The following is a 21,588-nucleotide window of genomic DNA, read 5'->3' on the forward strand; positions in this document are numbered from 1 at the left end:
CCCTACACAGGGGGAAGGTGTTTAAGGAATGAAAAGAAAGAAAGGAGATGGAGGAATGATAATACTATCAGTGCGAACACGTGTGGTGGTGCATCACTTCACGCCCACAATCGGCCACTGAGGTCACTCGATTTCATGAACCATACCGCGTGAACCACATGGCTTTATAAGCCTGCGACGCGTGGGGCCGTGGTCTGAGAATCTTACCCCCGTATCCAAAAATGCATCTTAACTTGGAGCCCATGCTTGACATGATAGAAATGACGCCTGGTGTGAACACGCCCAAGACGCTCATCGCGCTTCCTTTGGTGCGTTCACGACAAGCGTCATTTAAATCAAGTCAAGCGTGGGCTTCAAGTTAAATGCATTTCTGGATACGGGGTTTAGTCTCTGAAAATGGTCTGTTGTCTAATCGGTCTAACACTCTTCGAAGAACGTCCCGTTCGGTGTCATAGAGATTACAAAAACACAACACGTGATCGATTGTCTCTTCAGAGTCACATGAGTCACAGATCGGTGTGCCGGGAATTTCAATAAGGAATGAGTAGGCTTTCGTAAAATCCACCCCTAACTAGATGCGGTACAGTAAAGTTGCATCATGGCGGGAGAAATGCGGTGGAATCTGCAACTTCAATGTTGGGTACAGCCGGCGGAGACGGCAGTTAGAGAAAATCGGGGGTGTTCAATACACGCTAAGCATCCTTATTAAGGTAAGGAAGCCGAAATGGATGAACTCAAAAAGCGGTATAGAAAACAGTAATCTCTCGGCATAAAGTTTATACTAAGCACACCACATTTGAAAGTTGAGTTTAATGGCACATAACCAGCTAATGCTATCATGCGCTAAAAACTAGGTATAAATTCTTTTAAAAAGTTGGGTCACCTGAGTGAGTCCTTGTCTGGGCAAGAGCCCGGAGGGTCCTAACAAACTAATTAATGACTTCTGCCTTCTTCTCAGATATGAGAAGGCAGATGAGGTGTTCTGTTATATGAAGGAAGCACACAGTGAGGTTTTAAAGTTTTCTGAGAACAGACAGACAGACAGACAGACTGACGGACGGACGGACGGACGGACGGACGGACGGACAGACAGACAGACAGACAGACAGACAGACAGACAGACAGACAGACAGACAGACAGACAGACAGACAGACAGACAGACAGACAAAAATATTGTTCTGACTGTATATTTCTGAGGTCTTGAGACCTCCGACATTCTTCGAAGACATTCTTTCAGAGTGCAGTAGGAGCAGACCTAGAAAACGAAACAAAACGGAAAAACAGCGAAGAAATACACGACATTTTAAAAGAAAAAAAAAGAGCTGTAACTTCTGTAAGAAAAAATATTCAAGAACAATGTTCTATACCTAATTATTCACTTTATTTTAATCCCATGTATGTATAGAACTATATAACAGAAGGAGGGGATATGTGTTGGCTCGTGCGCCGCCCTCGTTCTGGGCGATTTATTTTTAGCTGAACTGGACAGACGCCTCAGTAACCCCTTCATGAATTTAGCATCGCAAAGACCTGTAAGTACGTGGATGATTTCAAAATTTTTCTTGACTGCAGGTCCGGGCGTTTCAAGCGCTAGCTACAAGCGCACTATCCTTCATCCGTCAGGGCTTGTCACCTTTAGTTTTAACTCATGAGTTACCGTCTCACGAAAGCCTAGGCTTTCTCGATATCAGGTTTTTATTTCGAGACAAACGTATATACTGAAAATATGAGCCTCGTGTCAACGAGGCACTGCTCCTGCATTCGTCAGCGCACTCAAAGCTGGTAAAAAGAGACATTGCCAAGTTATGCCTGTCTAATTCTTTAAGCAAGTCTTGCCCAGAGCTCATGGCCGACAGCTTCCCTGAACAGGCACTTCGCCTCAGGAACGCGGGGTACCCCACACATGTCCTCGTCAGCGTTGCTGAAGCCCTGTTGAAGCGTATGTCATCACAAATAACTATTGCCTCTCTGTCTTCCAGGCTTTGGAAAAAAGTCGCGGTTATTCCATGTATTCACGGCATTTCGCATCGACTGAAAAGTATTGGCCAGCGGGCCAATGTAAGTGTTCTTTTTCCCGCTCCCGATAAACTGCAATCTTTGTGCAGATTAACCAATGCGTGTGTCTCCGAAGAGCCTGATTGCAAAAAGAGACATCAGTCAAAGTTCGTTGAATGTAGAATGTAGAATGTGAATGTAGAAGGAATAGTTTATAATCTGCCTTTGAACTGTGGGCGCAACTATGTTGGTCAGAGCAGAAGATGCCTTAATGACAGGCTACGGCAGCAGCGCCACAATGTGATAGAAATGAGAGGGTTTTTTTTTTGGATGCCCACTGTAGAAGTAGTACGCGTAATCAGGCAGACGCCACAAATACGGTCGCGTGCAAACTGGTGTATAGTGCATGCCCAATCGTCAGCAGAAATCGTAATCAGTTAACCCGCGAAATCATCGAAGCGGAATTAGTTGACAGGTGTGGTGATACTTGTGTTTCAAAACCACCCATCGCCCTTTTCAGCAAGGAGCTATCCTTCTTGCTCAGAGATAGGTATTTTCTGCAGGCGGCGCACACGTGATGTGTCACAGATTATGCTATATATGTGGTCACTTGCTTCAAAATAAAACAGTTGTAAGTCTGCGCTCGTGTGCCTCAGCCACTTCTTCGTCGTCGTCTTGTACGCAAAAAGCTGCATTTATGTCCTACCAACATGCCCAAACAGTCACCTTAAAAACGATAGGCTACGTCAGAGCCAGTCTTCCAAGATGAGAAATTGGGCGAAATAGGAAAAAATAAAAAAAAAGAAGGAAAAGGAAGAAGAAACTATCAAAAAGCCCGATGCGTACGCGGACTTTAGGCGCACAAAGATTGTCTCATCTTCAGGAACCAGCACAGAAAGCACAGTCCAGTAACTGCAGGATGGTCACGCATTACACAAAAGTGAAGGAGACCGCACAAGTCTCCTCATATACTACACAAAAGGAGACCACGACCCCGAGATGAGCTCGTGCGAAAACGAGCACAATGTAGAGACAAAACTGTATTGCCACTACAGTCAGTCTATAAGGTTAGTATCCACAAAAAAAATCGCGAAGGGCACTCATGGCACGTCTCTGCTTTAAGCACTTGACCACCATCCATACATTTCGCTCACTGCGGAATGACGTCTGTCAAGGATGTACAAACGGTCCCGGTTGCGATCTCGCTGTTGGTCATATTTAAGACATACTATGACAAACCATCTTTGATCTTAAGATAACACACGCGACACTGAATACCAAAGGCGTCGGTTTATGTGCCCTCCTTATATCCACAAATTATAAAAAAAGAAGTTCGTTATATCGGAGAACAAATTCTTTTTTTAAAATTCTGCTGTTTCAAGTGCTGAAACCACGATACGATCATGAGGCACACCGTGACGGGGAACTCAGGCTGAATTTTGACCACCAGGGGTTGTTTCTTTAACGTGCACCTAATGCACCACCGGTCTTATTGTATTTCGCCACCATCGAAATGAGGCCGCCGCGGCCGGGATTTGATCCCGCACCTTCGGGCTTAGCAACGCAACACCAAAGCCACGAGGGCACCACGGCGGGTGAGAACGAATTATTGGACGCTACGGCATTGGCAAGCAGCTTTCACCCTGCGGAAAGGGATTTGACGTATAGCAGAATAACCTTCTCTGGAATTAGCGAGCATGGCCACAGTCTCGTGGTTTCACATATTGCTATAAGCATCTTTGAAATAGTGACATTGAGTGCTAGCCTGGATCGTGGTGCCAGTCGAATGACGAAGTGTTTTCACACGCGTTTCACACGTGTTTTCACACGCGTTTATCACTTGGTAATGCCTTTTTATCTATTTTTACTATTAGTAAACGTATAGATGCCACCTGGAAACACGTATTTGAGCTAGCGGTGAGCGCCCGTGCAGTGGTAAAAAAACACACACTTGTTAGAGTGCCGATGTCCAGAGCATTGGACATTGCTTTAGAAAAGGGTAGTGCTTGAAAAACATAATGAAAATCTGCGGTAATATGCTTCGGTACAAATTTTCATATCATTATTGTTCGTCAAAACATGGTGGCACAAGTAGCACTCCGGGTTTCAGGAGTATATATATAATATATGAACGAGAAGAAAGGAAACCAGGAAAGAAAGGAAACCAAAAAGAAAGAAAGGCAGCAAAGACACCAAGGACAGCATAAGGGAGATCACTTGTACTTATTAACTTAATTAAAGAAATGCTAAACTAGCGTCAATGAAAGTGGATGAAAAAGACAGCTTACCACAGGTAGGGAAGGATCCCACATCTTCGCATACGCATGCGATGCTCTTACCAGTTGAGCTATTATGACGCCGTTTTCCCATCCCCTTTCTGGGGCAGTTATCTTTATCGACTAGAACTAACTCTGGGAGTGTTAGCCAGCGCCACCACTCACAAACATTAGTGGCAGATGTGGAACATCGTTTATGCCGCAGGCGTCACGTGTAGGTGACTTTTTGGGTGAAGGCAGCTGGTCAATAAAACCACACATGCTATGTGAAGGCATCAATGCTGTCGGATTCGAGAGCCTCGCTATGCAATGAGCGAGAAAAAAGGAAACCGGGGGGCCCGTTTTTTTTTATTCGTATCGTAAGAAGCCAACAAACAAAGACACAAAGGGCAGCATAAGGGAAATCACTTGTGCTTGCTAATTGAATTAAAGAAGTGATAAATTAATGAAAATGAAAGTGGACGAACAAAATAACCGGCTGCAGACCGGATACGAACCCACGTCTTCCCATTCCGTGTGCGGTGCTCCTAGCATTTGAGTTGCGCGTGACTGGCTGCTCTAGGCACTTTGCGTGTATTCGCGGGCGTCTTTCACGCTTGGAAAAACACTTGTAGCCCGTACTGAGCCACAAAAAGATGCATCATTTTCTTTTTCCAGGTTTCTCAAAAATTTTCTCACTGACACTTCTCATCTAATTATAATATTTGAGAAGTTCATTAATTAATTGACTAATCATCTAAGTAGGCAGAATGAAAAAGAAATAATCTGAGTATCTCCAAGCAACGACAAACAATATTACATTGGTTCTGTCCAGCTACGTGGCATATGCATGTTTCTTACGGGTGGCTCAAATTTACAAACCCCGTGTGTATATATATAATTTTTCGCGGACGTTCACGTCGCTTGCTTTGCATCAAAGAACGGGGTAGCACTGCCACGTGCACGGCAGTAAGCGCACCCGCACTACGTGAACAATCACCTCAGTATGAGCAGAGCATTCTGTGCCCATATTCTGACAATCTCACTCCTTAGCGTGGGACGAGCAGCGCGGTAACCACCGGGGGTCCCACGGTGCTACTGCTTCGGACTCCCCGGTCTTTCGCGTCGCATCTCGGCGCCAGGCCAAATTAGCCGCGTGGTGCCCTAAGATTACCGGCGCCTTCTCCCGGCGGAGATCCCTTAATCCTCTCTCTCGTCAGAGCCCTGCTTTCAGGTCGTTGATGCAAGGCCTTACCAGTGGCGCTGTCGAATATTTCTCCATCCTTTCCACGTCCCACAGCGACAGGCGCACGGGGACCGATTTCTCCGATTAACGTCAACGTTTAGCTCAGCGAATCCAGAAGTGCTAAGGCTGAGATGGGGACTAGCTTTGAGGTAGCGAGGCCCACTATGGATGGCTTACACCCTCAAGATGCCTTGTGTCGTTCTTGTATTCTTCTAACGCGTGTTTTGATCTCTTTTTCTCCGTGTTGTTTGGACTTGTTTCCACTGTGTTCGGTTATTTTGTTATAGACTCGCTTTGACGGCGTGTCGTAACTTCGTTAGGCTTACTTGCTTCTATGAGCTAAGGTTTTAGGATCGCCGATCCTTCCATGTGGCGAAACTTTTCACATATCACGTCTAGTAAAAAGAGAAGCCATCATCAAGCGCGATATGTAGGATGGTCTCTATAACGGCAAAATTATGCGCGTTTCTCTATTTCAGCCCACACCCCCTTTTTTTCTCACTGAATCGGACAGCCCAGCGGAAGCAGCGAACGGTGCTTTAACTAATTCAGGGTTGTGTTGTATTCAACTTATGAAGTAGATAAAAAAAGAAAACAGGTGACGAAGTAACTTTGATAAGGCTACGTTTTACTTCTTCCTGGGAAAGAAAAATCTGGATTTTAAGGTGCCCAAAACCAAGCTATGATTAGAAGACACATCGTAGTGTGGGGATTCCGGAAATTTGGCCACCTGAGGTTCTTTAACGTGCACGCAATGACGGGCGTCTTTGCATTTCACCCTAATCGAAATGTGGCCACCGCAGCCGGGATTCTAATCCGGAACCTCCAGCTCAGCAGCGCAATGCATTAACGACTGAGCTACTGTGGAGGATATGAGTCGGAAACACTGCCCTGCGCCATGTAGGCTACCGGTAACCTACCTTTACAAAGGTTTACGATTTGGCATTACTACAGGCAACCGATGCCCGTAGCCCTAAATAACGATAACATGCCATAAAAATCAGTACTTTGTTTAATGTGACTTTATCCAGGAAGCCGGAACAAATGTACCAAGCATTTTTTAGACCACTAGCTTAAGAGCTAGGGGGTCAGTTCAATTTGAAACATGTGCGCAGGTTAGCCGTAAGGAAGAAAATAAAAAATAAAAGATAACCGAAGACGCCATTCAGATATGATATATCCTCACGCGACATTATAAAGTATCCGCTAAATTTACAATATAACAAATTTCAACAAAAGCCACAAGTTTATACTGATCAATTTTGAATGTACAGCATACAAGGAAAAAAAAGAGAAAGAAGGACGTTTATCTTAAATAATACTAATATCATTTTTATATGTAAAACACACCAGCAAGAACGAATTACTTTAAATACTACTAATATAGTTTAAAGCAATGCGAAACCTACTTTACGTAATCAGACTAAAATTTTGAAGTACCCAACGATGTCTATTTGCGGTGCCAAGTGTCACGTTACAGGAAATCAAACATGACGCCTGTAGCTTAGTAAAGTGTATACTGCCACTGAAAATTTTATTGACATCGATTCTACAAGGACACTTAATGAGAAAATACCAAAAAAGAGACAAAAGAGATGGAAAGACAGGAAGACAGGGAGGCCAGTGTAAGTACCGGCTGGCTACCGTGTGCTCGCGAAAGCGTTTAAGGGAATAAAAGGTGAAAGAACAAACAAATAAAAAAATATAAGGCGAGAAAAATTCCCACAATAGCGTCATGCTACGCGCTACAACTTTTAAAGTCTGGCGCACAGTTCACAAGGCCTGAAGAACTTCATCAGAGCTCTTAAGGTGTTGAGTGCCGAAACCCGTCATGACCAGTATCCTAGAACTTTTTCCTTTCTGAAGGGGCGATCGTCCAGTTTTTCGATTGTGGTCACGAGCACTTTTGTTGCCACATTGAATCGGGGACAGCCACAGAGGAGGTGCTCGATCGTCTCCTCGCAGTCACATTTGTAGCAAGCAGGGCTTTCGACCATTCCAATGGGGTAGGAATAGGCGTTCGTGAATGCCACGCCGAGCCACAGGCGGCACAGAAGTGTTGCTTCCGCTCGTGGTAACCTTGGCTGAAGACGGAGTTGCACACGTGGATCCAACCTGTGGAGACGTGCGTTGGTGAATTAACTGGTGTCCCACAGGGTCTACGTAAGCTCGCGTGCGAGGGAGTGAAGCCTTGTGGACGTATCTGTTCCGGGCAGTGGTATTGGCATAATATGGGCACCATCGTGGGCTGATTGGGCAGCGTCATTCGCACAGGAGTTTCCCGAAATTTCACAGCGACCCGGTATCCACTGGTAGATGATGATGTGCCCTTTGTCGATTGCGTGATTGTGAAGTAGTCGGGTGTCGACGACTAATTGTACGTTAGGTCCATGGCTGAAAGGGGACAGCAGAAACTGAAGAGCTGCCTTCGAGACACAAAAGAAGGGCGACCATGGCTGTGATGACTTATGACGAATAAATTCCACAGCAGCACGGTTAGCTCCGAGTTCTGTTGGATTCGATGATGTAATGTGAGACGCCTTGAATTGGACGGTAACACATTTCGCGGGAATCGCCACTGCTCCAGCTGAACTTTTGGAGGAGACAGAACCGTCTGTGCAAACGTGGATGCATTCGCTGTGCTTATCATGGAGGGGTGAAAGCACGGTTTGTTTGAGGGCGAAAAATGACATCTCCGTTTTCTTTTTTTGAAAAATTACGAAACCATCTATAAGCCTGCGTTGCTATTGCCGTCATTTACGGCATAGGTGTATGTGAAATGGGGCATTTTAATTTTTTTTATTTTATTTATTTATTGATACTGCAGCCCAGGGATTTTAGCAGGGTGGGATACAATACATGAAAGAAAATGCAACATATTGGCAAAGAAAATATATCTACATGCCTAGGTCACAGTCAAGAAAGAACACACAAGAGTTAAGCAAAGCATTTATCAAATGTGCAAATGAAACAGAGGGACAATAACGCAGATATCATATAGACAGTCACTATAAAAATAACCAATTATCTTTCAGCCATCAAGAAGGGATGCGAAAGCTGACAAAGAGTCTGCTTGGACGATGTAGCTGCTGAGGTTATTCCAGTCTCTGTTCGTGGAAAAAATGAATACTTGAAAGACTCATCATGAGAACGAAAAGGTGCTATTGTTACTTCATGTCTTTAGCGTGTTGAATAACTGGAAGAAAATTTAACCCATTCCCTAACGTCGACGTTGTTATGCCCCTTAACTAATTGATATAAAAATTTTAGTCGTGATGAGCGGTTTCTATCGGATAACGGGGTTAGGTTAGCGCGAGCTTGTAGTTCAGTCACTGAGCTGCGTCGAAAATTGCTCTAAATTAATGTCCGGCTTTTTTGGACATTCTCTAGTTTCAGAATATTACCCTTTGCATAGGGGTCCCATATTATAGCAGCATAGTCTAAGACTGGGAGGACCATGGATTTGTATGCTAATCTTCTTACCGCAGGGGTAGCCAGAGTTAACATTATTCTTAAAAAGAATAACTTTCTATAAGCATTCGCTATAACGTAGCGAATATGTTTATTCCACCTAAGATTTTTTGAAATCCACAGCCAAAGATATTTGTATTCAGATACTTCAGACAAAAGCGCATTGTTAAAATTGTATGGAAACGTTAAGGGCCTCTTCTTTCGAGTGATACGCATAAAAACAGTCTTGTCGAAGTTTATACACATCTGCCACCGCTTACACCTTGAAGCAACACGTTCAAAATCATTGGTTAACAATGTCTGATCCGATTGATCATTAACCTCCGTATATAGAACACAGTCGTCCACGTGCAATTTTATTTTGACAGAGATGTCTTGTACCATGTCGTCTATATACATAAGAAAAAGGAGTGGCCCTAGGACCGAGCCCTGCGGGACACCCGATTTCACTGGTAATTGGTTAGATTGATGGCCTTTGAATGCAACAAATTGGGGGCGATTGTTAAAGTACGCTGAAATGCAATTGACAAGTTGAGAGTTTCTAAACAGACTATGTAATTTAAATCACAATTTACTATGTGATACTTTGTCGAAAGCTTTTGAAAAGTCCATAAAAATTGCATCAGTTTGTTTTACGTTATTTACAAGTACGGCAAAATCATGGATGGTAGCAACTATAGCTGTGCACAAGTGAGTACCCTTTCTGAAATCCATGCTGGCATTCTGTTATGATGTTATGTGTATCTAAGAAATCCACGATATGTTTATGTATTATGTGCTCTAATAATTTGCAAGTGTTAGAGGTTAAAGAGACTGGACGGTAATTATTTATACACTGTATGGCACTGTATTTATGAAGTAGTATTACTCGGGCTGTTCTCCAGTCATTCGGGAGTTGACCTTCTTCTAAGGAACGTAAAAACACAATGTACAAGTATTTCGAAACCCATTAGGCATACCTCGTTAGGAAAGTGTTGGGTATATCGTCTGGGCCTGAACTTTTCTTTTCATCAAGCTTTAAAAGCATGTGGAATATACCCTTTTCGCTTATTGACACATCAGAAATAGGGGGCGAAAATTCTCAAACACAGGTAAGACACCATCATCACAAGTAAAAAGGAGTGGAAATGCTCATTAAGTAAGTTAGCAATTTTTTCTTCGTCATTCAAGTGAATACCATCAACTTCAAATACATCGCATTGGTAATGTTTCGGTGACACCTCCCGCCAAAAGCTATCTGGAGACGCTGTGATGAATTTAGGCAATGATTCTTCATACTAACGTTGTTTCTCAGTAGATAGTTGGATCTGAAGTTTAGATAAAAGAGAGAGAAATTTCTGTCGTTGATCTGGTGAAGCACTGCTTGATTTTTTCCTTTTGTTTCTTAACCTCTTGAGCTGCCTTCTTTTTTAGCTGTCTTCCGAGAAATCCAGGGATTCTTTTTTCTTTTCTTAACAATAGTTCGTACATATTTTTCAATGCAGTCATTAACAATTCTCTTAAAGCGTTCCCATAGTTCCTCCACGTCTACAATATTCTCTGAAAAGGAGTCTTGGTAAAACGAAAGCGCATCTACAATCGAGGCGTCATCACCTCGGGAGAAATTGCGGAATCGGATAGCGTTACAGCTGTCTTTCCAATTCATATTATTTATTGTCAGTAACAGTATGGATTCACTATGTCAGTATGGATTCGCTACGGCTGACATTTGAAGCCGCAGGTTAACAAACACACGAAACACCATACACAGTGCGTATACTGCAATGAGCATCGAGCAAGCTAGAGTTCACACGGTCACGCAGTGCGGAAGCAGCACCGGGAGTGTGTTCCAGGAACATTGCAGTTTTTTTTTTCTGCGGCAGAGGGTTAGGAGCAAACAAACGTGCGGGCGAAAACTGAGGAGGAAACGTTCGTGGAACGACAGTCCGGGCTTCACAGCTGTGAAAAGTGTACTTGCGAAAAGCGTTCGGCATTATTTCGTCGCTGCACGTTTATTAACGAAGAATAAACAGCGCCATTGTGCACAGAGCTCAACAAGGGCTCGCGGCGCGACAGAAGCCTTCTCGCTGCGCCTATAAAGCGACACATGGTGAAGCGCAATACGCGCGCGACAAATCGAGTTTATATGGCGCAGCTGGCACAGCTCGCACGAAGGTTTATGTATGGATGCATTCAACCGAAACACACACACACACACACACACACACACACACACACACACACACACACACACACACACACACACACACACACACACACACACACACACACACACACACACACACACACACAAAAAAAAAAAAAAACATGCGGACAAGCTCCACTCCAGAAACTTTCACTCTGACAACGGGGAACACGATTTTGCAGCCTACCGCCTCGAGCGGTAGCGTACCTCAAGACCTAATTAAAGTTCCCTGCCTGTCTGTCTGTCTACATATCTATGCTCTATCCTGCAGCCGTCAGGAGCAGAATAAAGGTTCGCGTCGGTATTTCCAAAGAGATTCTCGCGCAAGTACTGCGCCAATATTTTTGTTTTTCGCCGTAGAAGAAAGACAAAGCCATGGCGCGATTCAGTCGGTACGCGCTTTCCATATCGAACTATAGGGACATGCGCGGCCATTAGAGCGACGAAAACGTTCTCGGGGGCGCGGAAAACTTGTCGCTCGTTCGGCCATTCGGCACTTAGTCGTCGCCACGAACAATAATTACGAAAGTTTCAGCAGTTCCTGTAGGAGACAACCGAAAGGAGAAACTGCTGTCTGAGTGGAAGGAAATGAGGGATAAAAGAGAAATTTGCGAGACTGAGCACACCTGCAGAATGGCGCGTACTCGTACTAATGTTCCGGAAAGCTCTCTCAGTGATTGCGGCATTAGGACGAGGGCTCTTTGAAGTTGTGGAAGGAGAATTCTGTTCCGTTATGTTTTGCGTAAGAACGTATGGCTTTAACCGGTGTTACGAGTGAGCAAAAAAAGATATTAGCGAACTTCGGAGAGTCTTCCGGCTCCCAACTCATTTGGTGCACGTGAAAGCAGCAGGATGTTGGAGCGGAGAGCCTCATCTTTTCAAGAAATTATTTCTTTTGCCCACAAATGCGTCGTGGAAGACTATATCGCTGTAAAGAGTTCTTGCGCCGAAGCCTGCGAAATCGGCGCGGCCTGCGCAATCCCGGAGGCCACAGACTAATAACCAAATCCGTAAGGCTGTAAAAAAAAGCAGAGTTAATATACACAACATCGAGCTAAAGCTACAGATCTGGTGAGAAAAGCCGTATTATAAAACTGTGCAGCAATTCTGACCACCTGGCGCGCACCGAAATATATGGCGCCAGACCTTGACACTAATGGCTGTGAAAGTTGATTTCATGCCGTTTTTCGTGCTGTCGTCCGCTTTCGCGTTGTTGTGTTTATCTTGCCACAACTTTTCGCCAACAATGAAAACTTCAATTTCCCCGTTAACAATTTGATTTTACCCCTTAAGGGTAAAAGTTTTAACCGTGGCACAAACTCCCGCCGTGATGGCTTTAGGCGTTGCGCTGCTAAGCCCGAAGGCGTGGGATCAAATCCAGCGTACGCGACGGCCTCATTTCGATGGGGGCGAAATGCAAAAACGCCCATTTACCGTGCATTGGCTTCACGTTAAGGAACTCCGGGTGGTCAAAACTATTTCGCAGTCTACAACTTTGGCGCATCGTATGGAATCATATCGTGCTTTCTGCACCTAAAACATCAGAATCCATTCAAGCGCCATGGCACAAACAAGAGCTGCTCAGGTGGCCGTCAGTCTTCTCAAGAAACACTAAAATCGTATGAAGAATAAGCATCTTACCAATACAGAATACCGATATGGATGAAATTCGATTCGTTCGTATAGATCTATGAGTTGGATGATCATTTTAATGAGATTAGTTGCTGATGAAATTATACGTCCGGCATTTAGACCCAACCTGGTGTTAACCAGCATGCGTGTTTTCCACAGGCTACACGTTCCAATGAGCAGAAACATGTCAAAGGGTACATCGTCAGAACTAGTTGGCACCGGATATCGAACGGAATGAGGATTCAAATCAGTCTTTGTGCAGAGTTCTTTGACGCACATCCAAAGATAAGATTGCATCTCTGCAGCCTATAAAGCAATGCTATATTTTTTCAGATACATCACAGAGACCACAAATTTTGGACGTCACGAAAACGTCTCTTGAACGTAGTGAAGTGCTGACAAACATTTTGATTACGCTACAAACACACACGTGCTATACACTCGTGCCGACACCAACTAGCCTTTTCATATGTAAAATTTTGCCCTCAAGTTTGATTGAGCTTATCTCAAAGGTGATGCCCGTTTCGTGTTTCGAACCAAGTGGTCGCGAGAACTCAATGACTCACTTCACCAATCACAACATGCGCCCTAACGTCAATAGCTAAAAAGATGGTTAAGTTTTTTTACTTAAAAAATAGTGTGGTGTTTTTTAACCACCCGAACCATTTTCCGCCCTTTCGGGTGACTCAGCTCGTGGAGTAAACTGTGCTATCCTTCACAGTTGCTTCTTAAAGACATTCCGTTAAAAAACAAAACAAAAGAAAATCAAATCCAGAGGCTTTACGCGCTGAAAGCACGATCTGATTATATGAGGCAAGCCATAGTGGGGGATCCCGAATTAATTTTCACAACGCGGGGTACGCTTTAACGTGCCCACATCGAAATGCAGCTGCCGCGGTCGGTACCGAACCCGTGACCTCGAGCTGACAGCGCAACACCACAGCCACTAAGCCGCCGGATGGATGGATGTTATGAGCGTCTCCTTTGGAACGGGGCGGTGGGTTGCGCCACCAAGCTCTTGCAATTATACCGCCTAATGTCCTACCTAAGTTAAGAAAGGAAAAAAAAAAAGAAAGAAAAAACCCCACTATGAACTCCCACAACCAAATTTTCTGACCCCTTATTGCGAACTTTGCTTTTGTACGTCTCCGTTTTCTGTCATTTCCCTAATATTCTTCCACCAATCTTGCAATCGCCTCTTACTGATCTTTACTGCGGACATGTTTACTTTTCTCCTGCTCTCGCTGAACCTGAAGTTCAGGTGCCTTCAACTGCCGATTATATAAACTGGACCCCACGCTACGGCTACAAGTGCCATCTAGCTTTTCCCGCGGTGAAGCAACCTTGCTGTACCGCTTGTGGCTCGGAGTAGCGTTCACAAACTCATATTTCTTTCGTTTGGGAATGGCCGAGAGCCCGATGTGCGATTCCTGTGGGTGCGAGGAGACCATCGAGCACCTATTGTGTACCTGCCCCCGCTACGATGTACAGCGCCTCCCTCTGCGGGAAACTTTGCACCGACTAGACTTACGACCTTTCACCGAGTCAAAGATACTCGGACCGTGGCCCCACCCGTCGCTGGCACGAAAAGCGAATCGTGCATTACTGCAATACTTGAGGAACACCGGTTTAAGAGACCGTTTATAGTGTCCCTGTGCATAGTGTCCCGCCCACACGTACTCAGTGCTCACTCTCTCCCTTTCTCCTTTTTTATTCCCCTTTCCCCCACCCCCAGTGTAGGGTAGCAAACCGGATACTCTTCTGGTTGACCTCCCTGCCTTTCCAGTCCTTGCTTTCTCTCTCTCTCTCTCTCTCTCGCTGAACCCAAGGGCTTCAAGGAGGCCAGGGGTGCCTAAATCGACCACTGGGCAGACGTCTTCACATTATAATAAAACATGCCCCATCGTTTCTCTAGCTTTACCGCAGCAAGCACATGCTTCTTATTCCTTCTTATATCTCGCTTTATCGGTGCGTGTTCTAAGGCATCCTGATCTCGCTTCGAAAAGTAATGAGCTTCCCTTTGAGTTATAGGTTGTTTCTTTCCTGATTTCGTTTTTTTCTCTTAAGTAGTTACCGATGACAAGTTTATTTTCCATTGCCGCCACCCATGAGATTATTCAGCCTCTCTGATTTTCCACTTGACGTTCTTTGTTGCTGTGTGGCCCACCCTACAGGCCACATACTGGCTGGTAGGCTTCCTAGTTATTTTCCTCCCCTGTGAATCAATGTTTTTCCTGTACAGATATCTCAACACTCTCCGAGCCCATTTACTTTCTCCCATATTCCTCTGTCATCCTTCATAATCAATTTTACTGTGAGCTTCCCTCACTTCAAAACTACGGACGCTGCTGAGCAGCGCCTCTCGCGGGAGCAAATGAAGAAGTGTCCAAGCAGCGTGATTGCGTAGCCTGTTGTATACGAGCGCACGGGCAGCGTGATTGTGTCTGAGTTACATTTGTCGGCACAAGCCTACCGTTCAGTGCCTACACCGGGCGGGTAGTGCAAAACAGAGACGAGATAAGCATGTACCACTGCTGTCGTTGGCGGAGTCAAGTAAGTCGTGTCGTGCGACACAACGAATGTCGTTCCTGAGGTCTCGTAACCCGTAACCAATCGATACCCATGTTACACAGCCACTTCAGATCACGATCGAGTACCATCCGGATTGGGTGCTTAAACGCGGGCACTTTAAACCACGTTTTTGCACGATACAGATCCAGTAGATCGCGGTCGTACGCTGTCGTCTGCACCGTAATGCTGAGTGAGCTCAATCAACTCGATGTGGGTTGTTGGACCGCGTAACGTAAACCATTCGTGGTCGCGATTGAAGGTAGCCGTGTTGCACCGCTATGAAAGAACGACCGAGAGCCGAAGCGATTCAAACCACCGCGGCCCTCCTCTCGCAACACAACTCGCGGTGTCAAAATACCACGCAGCATCGTCCGCATTCTTTTGACAGATGGGCTGCCTAACAATACGCCTGAGCTAAAGCCGTTCAACTGTTCACAACTTGCTACTACACAAATGGTACCGATCAAGCTGCATGTCCACATAGTGCACGCGCGTTGTCAAACAAACGCGAGAAAGCGTGATGTGCGCTCCAAGCGCTAATTAGCCGGCGCTCATTGCGTCCCTCAAAGGAAAGTAGAGCTGCAGCGATATTCTCGTCGTCACACCCAAACTCTCATGACAGAGCTACAAGGCGGAGCAACAACGCTATTGCGAATAATAGCAATAATTCAGGAAAACACGAACATTGACATTCCAAATTACTTCATTCTGCGGGCGCGGTTATCCGTGCCAGCTGCATTCATTTTCATGTCGTTTATCCGGATCAGCGTAGAACTCTACAGGCGGCTGTAGGCCCCGGTGTTTTTGTCCCTGTTGTGGTAGTTCACGACGCAGCAGTGCTGGGCTCCTTCGCTACACGGAATTCATGCTACTTGGACCGAAATCTCAAGCTCAGCGGGACGAAAACGGAGACGTCAAAATCACCGCGGCTTTTTTTTTAGTTTTTCACTTTAAGTTTCAATGCGGCATACGTCATAATGGAGTTAAATATAAGCATGCAGGCCCGTTGCATAGAGATACTGCAACAGTGACTTATAAAATGTGTTGTCCATAATCTATCTTTCATGTTCTTCTACTTGATCACTGTTCAACTTCACACCTTTAAGAACACTTTCGTGAATTGTCTTTGTCCCAGGACACGTCCGAAGTAGATGGCGGGCATCCGTTGCAGACGCAGGAGCACAGCACTTCGGACACTCGACAATGTCTTCGTGTATGATTGAACCGAAGCACAAGTGACGGCTGGTGTAAGGGCCTCCCCGGCCAGATGTCTCTGGAGAGAGACTTCGTCCACCCGAGAAAGATTGTGGGGAAGGAAGCAGACACGCGGTGGGACGAGGACGTGCGTGTCACTCCGGAGGAGGGATCTTCGGGGTTACTCGGGAGCGTCCCCATTGGATTCTATGGCAGTCGGGCAAGGTAGCATGACGTCACGGATCGAAGTGCACCCGCCTTGTGCTATCTAGGAGGCGTTGGGACAGCACTCATCTTCTCCTGCCACCCTCTCTCCATGGGGCGGATGCGGGAGAGAGCTCCGGTGGCAGGAAAGGGGGATGGCAGTCACCTCCAACGCATACGCTCGCGCCGCTGGAGACAACACATAAATGACGAATTGGCTTATGGAGGTTTTTGTGTGTGTGTGTGTGTGTGTGTGTGTTAATTTTTAAAATTATACATATCCTTTACAATAAGGCTGTGAGCGCAGCGAACCTGGCGTTCTTGCAGAGGAGTTTCTAGACGAGGTGTATACTTCCACTAATAACGGGAGGTTCAGAAGACTAATCAACAAAAATTTAGTAATTAACTTTGCATTAGTGCCTGAGGGGCAGTGGTCTCAATAGCGAATTCGAAGGCAGTCACAGTACCCTCAGCTTTTTTTTTTTAATCTTGAAAGTCGCACATAATGCGAGATATTTAAAATCGTATCTCAATGGCAAATCCGGGCAATATGAATACCAGCGCGTCGATAGCTCGGACAAGGCGGTCGCGCTATCATATCAGACGGAAGCCTACCGTGACGAAACGCGCGAGGACGTCTGAAGCCAGACGTCTCGGTCAGTCGCGGCAGCTACTGATACGACACGCTTCGGCTAGGAAGCATGTGTCGCTGTGTGCCGCGTCAGGATATGACGCAACGTGTTATCACCCAAACTTCGCCCCCGCATTTTTTTTACGGGGATGTGTCCGATGCGCAGCCGGACGCGCTCGGTTTCGATATTGCATTGATTGAGCATCGGAATTTCATGACGAACGTTTCGAGTTAGGTACGATTTTCAAGTTTTTTAAGAAGAAACGGGTGTGCATTAATATATGACTGTCTCCAGATTTGCTATCTACAAAACTGCCCACAAGATACTAACAAAAAGTTAATTATTACATTTTGTTAATGAGTGTTCCGCAGCTCACGTTATTAGCGGCAAAGTATGTCCACCTCACCTAGGAACTCGTACACAAGAACACTATGTTCGCTGCGCTTACTACTCTTTAAGCAAAAGAAGGTATGGTAAAAAAAAAGCCCCCTGTACACATAGCCTCTTAACGACCCCAACAGATGTGCTAGAGAGAGAGAGAGAGAGAGAGAGAGAGAGAGAGAGAGAAACAAGCTTTAGTTAAATGCTGGAGAAGTTAGCCTGGCGTTTCGCCTCACATGCTACTCAATATGCTGGTTGATGTGCTGGTTGACGGCTTCGTTCTCTACGTGATTACGCTATACGAAACACAAACGCTACATATATGTCGACACTGCAACAAATACAGGCCGCCAAGCGCGTTATTCCTCTGACAAAGCGAACGGCTTTCTAGAAGCCTTCGCTGGCTCGTTTACGTCGGCAAGCATCGTCGACACCTCCTGCGCAATTTCCCCCCTTCATTCCAGCATGTCTGAGTAAAGCATCCAGCGCGTTGTACGCTAATATGCGACTGTTGCAAATGCTGGGGCAGATCACATGCTGCGAACAAAAGGTGAGGCGGTAGTTTGCGGAGGCATTCTCTCTATACAATGGTGGCGCCAAAAACGGAGGAATTAGGCGGTGAAACTTTTAGCGTAAAAAGATAGAAAAAAAGAGGAAAGAAGAAACGACGTGATTTAGCGGAGCAATTTTTTTTTTAGACCTGCGTCGCTCCGCCATCTCTTTTCTCACAAATCGCGTGTGTAATGAGATAGTCCTTTGTAGAAATTACTCCGCAGTTCTACGAGGCCACGTGTCGGAGACAATTAACTTCCGACGTCGTGGACAGGAAAACATTAGGAACGCATCGTCGCAGTGACTACTGTGAACACTTGCTAATAACCCTCGGGTAATGTTTAGAACGTGATGCACGACACAATGGCCTTAATTTTGCTTGGGCCAATACAGAAATAAAGAAAAGAAAAGAAAGAAAAGAAAGGTTGCATTCAAAGATAGAGCTCGTACGGATGGAAACTTGTGTATTCAAAAACCGTAACGAACAGTGATCACATTGTTATAGTGAGCAGTTTTCAAGGGAGGCGTTCATCATGCTCGAAGGTGCCGCGTGATAGTCTTCCCTCTGTTGTTACAGGCTTAGAAAAGCGGGCGAAAAACAAAAATCTTAAGGAAAGCAGCCCAATGCTGCAACTGCATCGGACCAAAAAATAAAGTTCTTGGTGATATGAAAAGGGGGCAAGGGGCGTTACTTGTAGCGTTGATTACGCACTGTGGTCATTGACGCACGAAGTCTCTTTGTCTGACTGCTTGTGCCAATGACGGAAGCAAAAATAATGGGCACACCATCTGGTATTCTCGGAGTTCATTACACGTTCTGGTATTAGCAAATTTTGGAAAACCACTGCGTGCTTACCGCTAAAGTAGTGCCAGTAAACGCACCGCTGTCCCGCGTAATAACAAAATTTACTTCTTCGTAAAATTCGAACGTATAATATCGGTTCACAGGCATCCCTAAAGCGTACGGACCTTTTAATGAAATAGCGAGTCATAGTAAACGGAATGTTTGAGTTAACTAATTTTTCTAACATTTAACCATTCATTTGGTGTGTTAGGTGTGTGCCCACTCTTGGCCCGCCCTTCATAATAGGTATATGTGGCACTGTGACACAAAACGCACCATATGTCAATTCTGGGAAGACTTGTGCCGTAGGTCGCCGTGCATACTCGTATAATAACGACACATAATACTGGCATATAATACTGGCATCGCCAGTATTTACTCGACAAGCAGCATACATCACGTACACTGTCGTGACACACGCCTTAATTTTGGTGTTTGCATTTCGGCATAGCCAGAGAGCGGCGTAAAGTATATGCGTATGAATAACTGCATCATATTAAAGTTGTGACCTTTGTGGAGGATAAACGTAAAGAATGCATAATCATACACGTTACATGGAATGAAAGCAGACAGACTTGTACGCATCGCTGTTGGTTGATAAGCACTTGATTATCCGTCCTCACTATAATAATGCTTCCCATAGATTCCAACATGGGACGTCTACATCACTTTTTCCATTCTTTTGTCATGCAAACTGATTTGAACTTGTGTTCTGATGTGGTAGCTGTATCACGATTCATAAATATACTTTCGCAGGAACTCTTAGCTGTTTCTTGTATGTCGCGATGTCCTTCGCTCCTCTTTAAGTGCTTTTATCTTTATCGCACTTAGGAGCGCAGGGGTAGCCGTCGCCTTGACAAGGCTCGAACATCAGCATGCACACATTTAAGATTTGTAAAGAAAAGTACGTAGTGATGGTGGGCTTAATGGAATGCTACTATAAGGGCTGTGTTGCAATACACAAGTTTGTAAAGCGTGAATATGAGCGCGACATTACGTGCGAATGAAGAACAAAGTTGATTCAAACTGCTTGTGCAAGTGGAACAAACGCCACGGAGATAGGCTTTAGCAATATTTCCTGTGGAGATACGTATTTTAGGCGTCTCAAATAAAAAAGAAAGATCTTTGTCGATTCAGCGGTAAATGAGAGAAAATTCGCTAACATTGAGTCGGACCTCTTTGGTGACCCGGATTCGTGTTTTAAACCCCGTTATCCACATGGCAAATGGTTTCTCAGGAGCTCACTAGACACACATCCTGCCTCTGCGAAAAGCGAAGTGACACTGACGGTGCTCCAGAGCAGGCTACCGTTAATTGCGCCCCCCCCCCCCCCGCACACGCGCAAACACACGCACGCACACATATATCATGTTGTTGCAGTTGTCGATGCTTTTGTTTTTATGGAAACTTCTTTTAGTAGCTGGGGATATAGAAGAGAATCCAGGCCCCGAGTTAAGCCAGATTGCTAAACAACTAAAGGATGTCGCAACCGATATAAATGATATCAAAGAACATCGGCTAACTTAAATTGAAAAGAAGATAGACGCACTCTCCAAACTTGAAGAAAAAATAATCTCATGCGAAAAGAACCTATTGCAGTTGGAAAGAGCTTTCAAAAGATTGGAAAGCAGGGTTGATGATTTAGAAAACCACAGCAGAAGATCAAATCTTATTGTTTATGGACTACCCGAGGTTGAGGGTGAAAACAGCTCCACATTGAAACTCAGCATCAATCAAACAATCATCAAGGATACCCTTGGCTTGGAGCCAGTTGCCATGGAACGAATACATCGCTTAGGCAGGCCGAATAAAGATGAAAAGAGACCGGTCATCTTAAAGCCTCTTGACAAATCAACGATACTGAAGAAAAGCTACAAACTCAAGAGCACTAAGTACTCTATAGGTGAAGACTTCAGTCGTAGAGTGCGGGAAAAGAGAAGAAAACTCTGGGAAAGTACTAAATTAAACCGTGAGAAAGGTGAAAAAGTATCCCTATTCTTTGATAAACTGTACATAAACGACAGCATGTTTGTCTGGGATGACGGAAGAAACGTGAGAGTCCCAGCTCAAAAAAACGCCGAAAGAAGTCGACCAGTAACTCGAAGCCACAATCATTCACAGAAATAAGATAACTAAATGCGAACGCGAGAAGTATTGTCAATAAAACTGAAGCATTAGAAAACCTGTTACTTGAGCATAGCCCTGACATGGTTGGTATTACTGAAACATGGCTTTCACCAGAAATATACAGCCACGAAACAGCACCCCCAAATTAGTCAGTTATCCGTAAAGATCGACCAACTCGAGGCGGTGGCATAGCTCTGCTTATTAAGAAGCCTTTACCCTTTGTATTGATGCCCGTGTCAGGATTGGGGGCTCAATCCCATCGCTCATGGTCCGTTGTCAAGATTAGAGTCCGGCATGA

This window comes from Dermacentor andersoni, chromosome 6, assembly GCF_023375885.2.
Source record: "Dermacentor andersoni chromosome 6, qqDerAnde1_hic_scaffold, whole genome shotgun sequence".
NCBI classification, from domain to species: domain Eukaryota; kingdom Metazoa; phylum Arthropoda; class Arachnida; order Ixodida; family Ixodidae; genus Dermacentor; species Dermacentor andersoni.